Genomic DNA, 10,466 nt, shown 5'->3' on the forward strand with positions numbered 1-10,466 from the left:
TCAGCCAGCAAGTCACTTTGTGACTTCAGTAATGGCCTTTCCTATTGTTTTTTTTTTCAGAGATTCACTTTCAGTGTTGTCACAGAAGACTCCTTTTTCTTTCAGCCCTAACTTAAATCTGGCTCTCCTCTGAATATATAAATATATTTGTAGCTCTTTTTCTACACCCTGTGTACTTCAGGATGGGGAGGGAATAACTAGCATTCTTTCACTTTGTGTTTGCTGCTTTCAAACCACTGCTTTTCCATTCATAGGTAAAATGGAAGGAGCTTCCTTTGAAGTTCCTTCTGTCTGGCCTCACCACTCTCTGTATTACTTTCTACCCTCCTCCAGCTCTCTCAACCTCCTTCACTGGCACCAAACTCTCCTTTGAGGGATCATCTTGCTTATTTCCCAATACACTGGAATAACTGCCTCAGGACCTTTGCTTATGCTATTCCCTTTTCCTGAATCACTCTCCACCCAGATTTCCACATGGCTGCCAGGTAATTTTCATCTTCTCAGTGAGGCTTTCCATGACATCCTTTTTAAAATATAAGCCTCTCAATAAGCACTGCTTTGTGTTTATTCAAAGCTCTTCTTCCATCTGACATAGTACAACTTTTACCTTATTTTTGTCTGTTTTGTTTCTTTAAAACAGTACCTAGCTCATGGTAAGCCCTCCTATATTTGTTTAACAAAGAAACAAATGAGTGAATAATTGAATCCTCCTGGGTGAATTCAATATACATCTAGCTGGCCCATTCCTGGCTTTGCCTGGGTCTCTTGAACTCCATGGCTGTCACTTGACTCACCTTCAGCCACCACCTGCCAACTTGCTCCATCTCAGAGTCCATGACCTCATATTCTCCCAGTTTTGTATGTTGTTAGACCCTCATCTCTTACCAGACACATAACCTTTTTGGAGAGCATTTTGGCAACATATATAAAGAGAACTAAAAATATTTTTTGAAAAATTTTTAATACATTTTATTTATAAGATTCTATTTATAAAAATATATCTTAAGGGGAGAATCTGAGGAAAAATATATGCAAAGACAATTTTAATTTGAATCTTAACATAGAAATTTTAATTTGAAACAAATCTAAATATTCATTAATTGGAGGGTATATAAATTATATATATTTATATATATACTCAAAAACACGATTAGATAAGTAGTTACTGACATGGAAAAATGTGTTATTTCAAGAAAGGTAAAAAAAATCCCAGGTTATAAGATAGTAGGTATATTATTATCCCATTTTTATTGTTTATGAAATAATACATATTAAATAGCATATACAAATGAATCAGTCCACAGAGAAGTAGTGGTCTCAAAACGTGGTATTATTTCCTTGCTTCTTCCCTATTGGACTCAGACTGGTGGAAGGAGGAGAAGTAGGGGTGCTGGGTGAGACTTTCTAAGTTCAGAAATAAGAACACAGATCAGAAAAAACAAGATTGATTTGGTTGATTATATAATAGCTTCTTTATGTTCATATAGATAGAAGTTTCATATATACGTATATGAAGCTGTGAAGCACTTTCAGTAAATGTGACATGATTATATAAATACATCATTCAAATTAATAAGAAAGTCGCTAAGCCAAAACTAAGTAACACATATGATAGCCAATTTTTAAAGAAGAAATATAACTGGCAAAAATCGTAAAAGATTATTCAAGCTTGCTAGAAATGAAATGTCAGTTAAAATTGTAATGATGTAATCTCCCCGTTAAAATACTAAATTAGTAGAATATAGGTGTAACTATGTACATACATGTATATATGATGTACCTGTATAAATATAAGCATGTATATACACATGTATGTCCTTTCTCTCTCTCTCTCTCTCTCTCTCTCTCTCTCTCTCTCTCTCTTTCTTTCTGCTCTGTTAGGTTAAAAGTTCTACGAGGGATAAAACTATTTTGTGTGATTGACTACCTTATCCCAAATACTCAGCTCAGTGTTTTTAACTTAGTATTAACAGATATTAATCTCTTGACTGTACAAACACCAATGAAATTGGGGTGAAACTGGTGTACACTTCCTATAATTGTGTCTTGCCAGTTTAAAAAGCCATTTCAGAATTCTTAGTATTTTATCTTTTTAACTTTTCTAGTTTCTGAACATAATCAAGTGTGTAGATTGATGCAATCTTTAAAAAAATTAATTTTTCTGATTCTAGTTTTTTAAATTATGCTCTTTCTGTTCTTTATTTAGCAGTGTAATCTACTTATTTACATCATGTTTTAGTGCAACTTACAAGAAAAATAACATGCCAGAGAAAATTGCATTGTAAATGTAAAAATGTAAATCAAATAAAAATCCCATTACAAGTCTCTGGTGAAGCTACCTCTAACATCAGTTACAGGGCAAAATATAGCCTAAGCAACCACTGCCTTGTTATGCAGACTATAAAATGCATTTTAAAAGTCTACAAAAGGTCAAGGTCTTTCTCTTTTTTTCCAATCATGTTGGGTAAATAGCAGGGCATTAGAATGAAAAACTATTAAGATTATGCTCTTTACTCTGGGATTGAAAGCTATGAAATATTGACAACACACATAACTCTAAAAGTGCTAGTCTTTCTTTTCAGCATTGATATCTGAGTGATTTGGGTTGAAAATATGCATAGATATATTGCAGTTCATTTGCAAATTGAAAGGGCAGATTTTAGAGAGAAAGCTACAAAATGGGCACCTGGGTATTGTGACCTGAGGGGTCCCACTCAAGCCAACAATAGAAATGCATGCCTTTGGGCAAATAAACATCTACCTTTGAAATCCTATGAGAAAGCAGATCTGGAGAAATACTACCAAAATGTGGCTTCTTGGGCATTTTTCCATCATAAACTTTCCACTGCCCTCCTTCTTCCTTCACACTAAGGACGAAAGGTGCTTCTTAATTCCCAACAGTGACCTAGATGGGTGGGAATGAGGGGGTAGGAGGGAGGGAGACGCAAGAGGGAGGAGATATGGGGATATATGTATACGTATAACTGATTCACTTCGTTGTACAGCAGAAACTAACACAACATTGTAAAGCAGCTATACCCCAACTTAAAAAAAAAATACTAGCCTTTCTACCTATTGCCTTTGAAAAGCAGACTAGTATAAGGGAGAAAACCACTAGAGTAGGATTTAGGAAAATAGTGTCCAAATCCCAACTCAGTTATATATCAACTCAATCAAGTGATTAAATTATGTGAAACCTTAGATTAAGGCATTAACTTATTAAACCTCAGATTACTCATCTATGTAACAAAGCTAATAATATCGGTTCCATCTGCCTCCCAGGGTGGTGACGTCAGTTCCGGTAGCATGCACACTGTTTCTCTTTCTGCACCTTTTTTCACCCTTATCCATAGGATTTTAGATTTGACCTCAAAGTCAAGTCCTCCTCAACAAGCTAGCAATCCATCATTTACCCTTTAGTTAAAAATAACATAGACATCTGCTTTCTTAAGAGTATGTTGAGATCATGGCATGGAAGGATTGAAAGTGATTGAAAGTTTTAATTCATAGGGGAGATAGAAGTCATTTTGAAATATAAGGTATCACCCAAAGTAAGACTTAAAGGCCCTCTGTGGTTGATTTTCTCTGTTTCCTTCACTCATCTCTCAACAACGTACGCATGACTCTCCAACTGATGTCTGCAGGCCTGGCCCTCTCCTAAGCTTTGGACTTCAACGCATCTGGCCATCTTATAGGCACCTACACAGGTCCCCATCTGTCTGAGCTCATCAGTTCCCGTGTGCATTGCCACCAAACCTTTCTCAGTCCGTGGACATATCACTCTAGCCACTGCCCAAGTCAGAAAACTCAGAGTTATCTTGCATTCCAATCTCTCTCGGCACTCTTATTTCATGATCAACCAATCCTGTTAATTCTTCCTGAACCATCTCTCCAAGCAGCCCCTTTACTCTCTTCCCTTCACTGCCACTTCCCTACTTCAGATTCTCGTCATCCCATGCCCAATCTATTGAACTAACCACATATCCAGATTTCTCCTCCTCCTGTTTTCCATCCTGCTGTCATAGTGCTCTTTCTTAAAAACAACATTGTCCTGCTTTAAAGTATTCAGAGACCCGCCACTGTCTAGAGAGGCCATACTTTTTAATATGGCCTTCAGAACACTCAAACCTCCCAATTCGGCTTCCTCCTGGCCCCTCTGCCCCCTCCCAGTCTCATTTACCCTACACTTTAACCTTCTTGGCTGCCTTCTGTCTTCCCGGAGTGCCTTCTACCCTGTCCTAACCCTAGACCTTTGCTCATTCTGTTCCCTGGGTCTGTTCCTTCCCTGATGGAAATGTCATCTCATTTGAAAAGACCCACCTGGACTCTATACACCTCCCAACCCTAAGCTTTAACTCTCAAACTTTGGTTCCCCTTCCATGTGGTACCCACAGCATACCTATACCTTTATTCTTCAATTTACAGCCTGGCACACTTTTTTTTCTCTATGTTTGTCTCTCCACAAGACTCTGAGCTCCCAAGTGGCATGGGTTGCTTCTTATTCAGCTCCATATGTCTAGTGATTGGCCACAAAGCTTGGATTCCATTGAGTATTCAACACATGTGTGAATGACAAATGAGGGGACAATGCATGAAGAGTTCCTGGGCAGCCAAGCCAGCATGGGAGTTCCAGGTGGCATGGGCAGGACCGGACGGGGAGAAGAAAGGAGAAATTAGGAAAATACTGATGGCAAACTTGCCTTGAAATTTGTGGAAGAAGCCAAGCACAAATTCAGAGAGAAAATGTCGAAACCGCTCTCTCCCTTTTGTGACTCCCCATGCAAAGTTAATCCCACAGCAGGTCTTCTCAGCAAGGCACCCTCAATAGCTGCCTCTGTAATAGATAATGATACCAGGAAGCTACAAATGGGATTCCTGGCGAGAGACCTGGGCCTCTGCCTGCCTGGGAGCTTGCCCCAGGATGAGCCACCTGACTGCCAGGTAAAAATAGAAGAATCTCAACTTCTGTGTTTTCTCACTCTCTTCACAGATCTCCTAGGGCCTATCTCTTTTCATCTTTACACAGCTTGACACCTCCGTTTGGCAAACCACTGCTAGGCCTTAGCATCAAACTCCACTGGAGTTACAACACCGTACTTGCAAAGGCTTGAATGAATTTCTTTGCACTCCCTGTCTCTAGGGCAAATGTTCTAATTCCCTTTGATTGATGGAGAAAGCAGGGAGATTACTGAGGGGCCTGGTCAAGGAGATAGAGGACCAGCTCTAAATGTTCATTTAAATATGCTGACAGCAAAGCCAGTTGAGAGCTGAAAGTGGGTACATTTCTGCTCGCAGCTCTTAAGTTCTGCTTCCTTTTCCTGGGATGTAAGACTGTGAAAGGAGAGTTGGTAAGGCCCTCTCAAACAGGCATTGCTCAAGGGCATAGAGCATTTTCTTCATTTCTAATTATAACCAGAAGAACAAAAAGTCTTGGCTTCAACGCTCCCATCAGGAAAAAATTGTTTCCAGCTTATAGATGAGGCCCCTTGAGTGGCCTGGGAAAGGCAACCCAGGCGGCTCTGAGCATCATCACACACCCGTTCTCTCAAGGCCCCTTCCTGCCCTGCTAACACACCGCTGGCTGAAAGTGATCATTTATACAGTTTCTGGGCACCATCCCAGGGCATTGCACAAGAAAACTCATCACTCTCCCTGTGATGTTGGGTTTCAGAGTTCCAGAAAACTTCACTGTCACTTCTACTTTTCATCATGCATCGCCTATTTTTCATAGATGCCCCCAAACCAAAGAGGCCAAAGAAATATTGATATTGGCCACCAAAGGCTCCTAGAGAAAAGGCAAATCACACGGACCCAGCCTTTAGACTGATTCAGGTTAAACTTGTGAGCAACCTCTCTTCTCTCTCTTTCTCTCTCTCTCTCTCTTTTCTCCCTGTCTCTCCTCTGGGTCAGACAATTGAATCTTAGCACTGGCCTTTACTGAGATTATTTGTTCTTTTCTATAGGGTTCCAAGCTCAACCCTCAACTCCGGCCAAATCCCCGCTCTTAGCAACCACTGGGACCTTGTTAAACTAGTGTACAGTTCCTTGGATTACTTCCCAGGACGTTTTGAACACAGTTTTCTCCCTAGGCCCTCTCGATCTCTCAAGTCCCCCTTCAGTACTTTCTCTCCTCTCCCCTCTCTTGGCCACACTTAAACATCAGCTGCTGACTTCCTGGCCACCCGCTGTAGCTCATTTTCCTGCATTTATCTCATCCTGTTCCCTGATCCTTTCTTTTAAGCATCTCTCCCACTTCAGGGACTCACTACCTGACATTGCTATTTCCTCTCTTATTGTCCTCTTGTCTCAATCATTGATGACACATTGTATCTATTAATAATCATGTCTAAAACGTTATAGTCAACTGTTTCTATCTACCCAGAGAATCAGAGTACGTATGCAATGAATATTGAATTGGAAAAGAAGGCAATTTTCATTATAATCTTTTATTATTTTTTAAGGTTTATATTGTACTATTTGATCCTTTTCTGAGATGGCGTAGGAGGGTGTGGAACCAGGGAGCTTACTTAGACTAGAAGCCTGAGAATTATAGTATAGAAAAATCTGTTTTCCATCATATACAGATATTATTTAATTGATGATTATTAAGTGTTAAATAGGAACAAAACATAGATTTCCTTACAATGTTCATACTCCATAAGAAAATTTGATGAACCCCATAATGGAATAGGGTTTTGATTTTATTTTTTATGTGTTATTTTTTACCGTATTTATTGTTTCATTACTGTTTTTTTTTTTAACTCAAGTTTTGTGTTTCCTGGTTCATTGTCTCTCCTCCCTTGCTTTCTTCTTGGCAGATGTGAAGGTTGAGAGAACATTCTGGGTGGATTGTGTGACTTACATGATATCTCCTATGGTTTTTGTGACAGGATAGGCACTCAGAATGGGGGAACACTTTAAAAATTCCACAAATTTTCTTTCCATATAAATGTATAATGAAGAAAGAGCAATAGAGAGACTCATACACAAAGAGGACTGTGTACCCAGAGGGTATCTAAGACATTTCCTTAGAGCTTAATATAGAATATCACCTGCCTTTCAATGAATTGTTTATAGGAAAGCTTCCTCTTGAAGTAGACCTTAAAATTGGTGTTATGAGGATAAAGAAAAAAAAAAAAGATAAAACCAAGCATGGTTCAAGAGTGTGTGTCCTGGAAATGTTCAAGGAGTAGACAACTTGTGATGATTTAAAGCATATGTTTTTTCATGAGAAAACTAATACATGGTTATTGTAGAGAATGTTGAGACGAAAGAAAGAAAGAAAGAAGGAAGGAAGGAAGGAAGGAAGGAGGGAGGGAAGGAAGGAAGGAAGGAAGGAAGGAAAGAAAGAAAGAAAAGAAAGAAAGAAAGAAAGAAAGAAAGAAAGAAAAGAAAGAAAGAAAGAAAGAAAGGAGAAAGAAAGAAAGGAGAAAGAAATTAAGAAAGAAAGCTAGCATCTTTGTGCATAAATCTTTATCCAAAATTTCAAACTTGTTTTTTTTTAGGATAGATTCCTGAAGGTGAATAAATTGAGCCAGAGTGCTGGAACATCTGTAAGACTCTTGACATATTTTGACAAATTGCTTTTCCGGGAGGTGGTATCAATTTACACTCCCACCAGGAGCGTATGACTGTATCTCACCTCACCTTTGCCAGAATAAGATAATTTTCAAAATCTTTGTTAATTGGATAAGTAAGAAATAGCATTCTTTCTTGGCTATACTTTGTATTACTTTATTTCTAGAGAAGTTGAAGGTTTTTCATTTTTATAAGCTCATTAGAAAATAAGATTTTTTTAAAAAAGAAAATCATGTGCAAATTGAGACTCTTGTTAACCTCTCTTATTGTTTTGCAAGTGTTGATAATAGTTTCAATGGATGATACAAAGGTCCTCCAAATAGAAATGGTAACTGTTAAATAAGCCCATGCTGATAGAAGTAGAGCCATTAGCAGTATGTATGCTTACACAACACCCTGTTTTGGAAGGGAACTAAAAGACTGGATTCAGTCTCTCCAAGTGTCTTAGATTGGATTCTTCAGAATCAGCCCCTGAGGGTTCATGTGAAAATGATTTATTAAGAAGTATTTCCAATAAAAGACAACAAGGCAACAGGGAAGTGGGCCTGGGACAGAAAAGAGGCCAAACAGATGCGAGATATCAAGCAAAGTCGAATGGAAGGTAACTATAGTATAGATGGGCTTGCTCTGCAGCCATACCTCACAGCCACCCAATCAGGGGCCTAAGGAGCTGGAGTATTTATTTATTCCTCCCCATTCTCAGTCGTTGTTGAAGGTGCTCAGGGAAAGAACATAGACTTTTCCAGGCACTACTGACTCTCCACCCTCCATGCCTTTAGGCAGTGTGGGTTCCAGCAGCCTGAGGGCAGCCCTCTGTCAAAGAGATGCAGCAAAGAGATGCTGGCTACTGGAAGTGAAAACACACGGGAAGGCAGTGGTGCACAAAATGGTAAGAGGGATTTGAGGGTATCAGGGAGGAACACAGGATAGCATCTTCAACCCCGGGCATCCTGGGACTAAATACTGTTATGGAGAATAACTTACTTGACTGCCTTAGGCAAAGTCAATTACAGTTTGTTAAACCTAAATGGACCTATGTTTTCCTGCCAATGGTGAGCCATAAAATGTGGAGAAGAAACAGTAAAGTAAAATCTTGTTCCTGTTTGTGTGTGTTGCTTGATGAGTGGGTGGGTAACTTGAAAAAAGAAACCCAGTGGAAGAAGAGTCTAAGAGGATGGAGGGAAAATGTGAAAGAAAAAAGAAAACTGATGGTAAAAAGAGAAGTGGGATCTGAAGGCCACTGATTGGGAAATGAATTAGGAGGCTGGGTGGCCAAAAGCAAACCTGGAAAGGGAGCCAAATAAGGAGTGGACACAGGCTATATCCCGGTGGCCACAGCAGGGTTTGGAGTTTCTTGGTAATATTTTCTGTTTGACTTGAAAAGAAAATATAGATATTGACTTAAGAAATTAAATAATGTATATATTTGGAACATTCACAAAAAGATTTGAATATTTTGTGTATTAAAATGTTAATATTTCATTAGGTTTATGCAAAACATAGATCCACTAACATGATAAATAACTGGATATAATAAGAGAGAGGGAATTTCCTGGGATTGGCCACTCAATCTCCATTTCACCCTCCTTCTATTTGAATAGATTGGAAATCTAAAAAGCAAACAAACTCTAAGGAACAAAACAAAACACATTTACATGAACCAAAAACATCTACCAAAACTTTTCAAGCTAGAGCCCTGGATGAATGAGTTTCTGCCCAAGAGATGCACTTGTGTGACTTAGAAAACAGAAGTAAGAAACACAGGATCAGCTTCAGGTTGTTGCCATCGGTTAGGAAGATTGTGGTCTATCTGTGGCAATTTCTGGAATTTATTCTCCAGCTTCCTGGCTGTTGAGAAACAGTGGTGGTAGCAGCAACTCTCTTGTTTTGACTCCCTGATATGTGGATAACGTTTTTAGGTGTCCTTTCAAGGTTTCAAGGTGCCTAGACACTGCTGTGGAAAGGGTGGCAGCTCTGGGCTCCAAGCAGCGCGATCCCACAGCAGCCCCAGTCCTGCATGTCTCCAGAAATCATTCCCAAAGGCTCAGGCTAGAATCTGCTGCTGCATCCTCCAACGAACCTGTAAGTATCCAATTACCTAAATACCCACTGTTTAAAATACCTGGAGTGGTTTGCTTTATACACTGAGCGCTGGCTGACCCGGGAGTGCACACAACGCCCCAGCCCCGCCCTGTGCCATTTTTAAATAATAAAAGGAGCAGTGATTCTCTTCCTCTTTCCTCTCTGCCCCCTCCCTTCACATCCCTTCTCTTTCTAAACACTTCAATCCAAAAGCCATTATAAGCATCCCACAGGGTAGGAGGAGTCCTAGTGTGGCATTGTAGCCCATTTAGGGTGAGGAGGGCATCCAATGGGAGGGTGGCGGAAGCGGTGGTGTAGGCCATCAAAGCCACAGCAGGATAGGGAGTTTCCTGTGCAGAGGTATCAGAGACTCAGTGAGGTGAGGAAGTCATGCTTTTGGGTGTGTGTGGTGCCGGATGTCAGAGCCTGAAAAGAGTAAGGACACTGTCTATGTGTGTGCATGGCTGGGACAGGACGAGCCAGTACTGGTGGTTGGACAGAGTGAGAAGAGCATCTGCAGGGCGGCAGCATCAGCGGTGGCCTGATACGGGGTTGTTGGAGCCTGAGACAGGAGGAGGACATCTGTGTGAGTGAGGGGTGTGTGAGGGGGAAGAGGCGGGTACAGCCCAGCACGTGGAGTCAGAGCCTGAATGGGATAAAGAAGGCATCCACGCAGCAGAGGGGAGTTAATCCAGCAGCAACAGGATGTTAGATACAGACAGGGGGATTGAGCAAATAACTAAATGTTTTAAAGATGATAGGAGCAAGATTTCTCATTGTCAGAGAAGGTAGTTGCAAATACGAAA

At 40.2% G+C, this 10,466-nt stretch overlaps 1 long non-coding RNA gene across 1 annotated transcript in view; it reads left to right on the forward strand.

Annotated features, from left to right (window-relative positions):
- The window catches only part of LOC132596758 (uncharacterized), a 63,834-nt gene extending 54,212 nt beyond the window's left edge, over nucleotides 1-9,622 (forward strand). The window contains exons 4-5 of the long non-coding RNA XR_009562766.1: nucleotides 8,358-8,467; nucleotides 9,498-9,622. This is a non-coding gene — a long non-coding RNA (uncharacterized lncRNA). The remainder of the gene's footprint in view (nucleotides 1-8,357; nucleotides 8,468-9,497) is intronic.
- The last annotated feature ends 844 nt before the right edge of the window (nucleotides 9,623-10,466 follow it).

This window comes from Globicephala melas, chromosome 2 (assembly GCF_963455315.2).
Source record: "Globicephala melas chromosome 2, mGloMel1.2, whole genome shotgun sequence".
NCBI lineage: Eukaryota > Metazoa > Chordata > Mammalia > Artiodactyla > Delphinidae > Globicephala > Globicephala melas.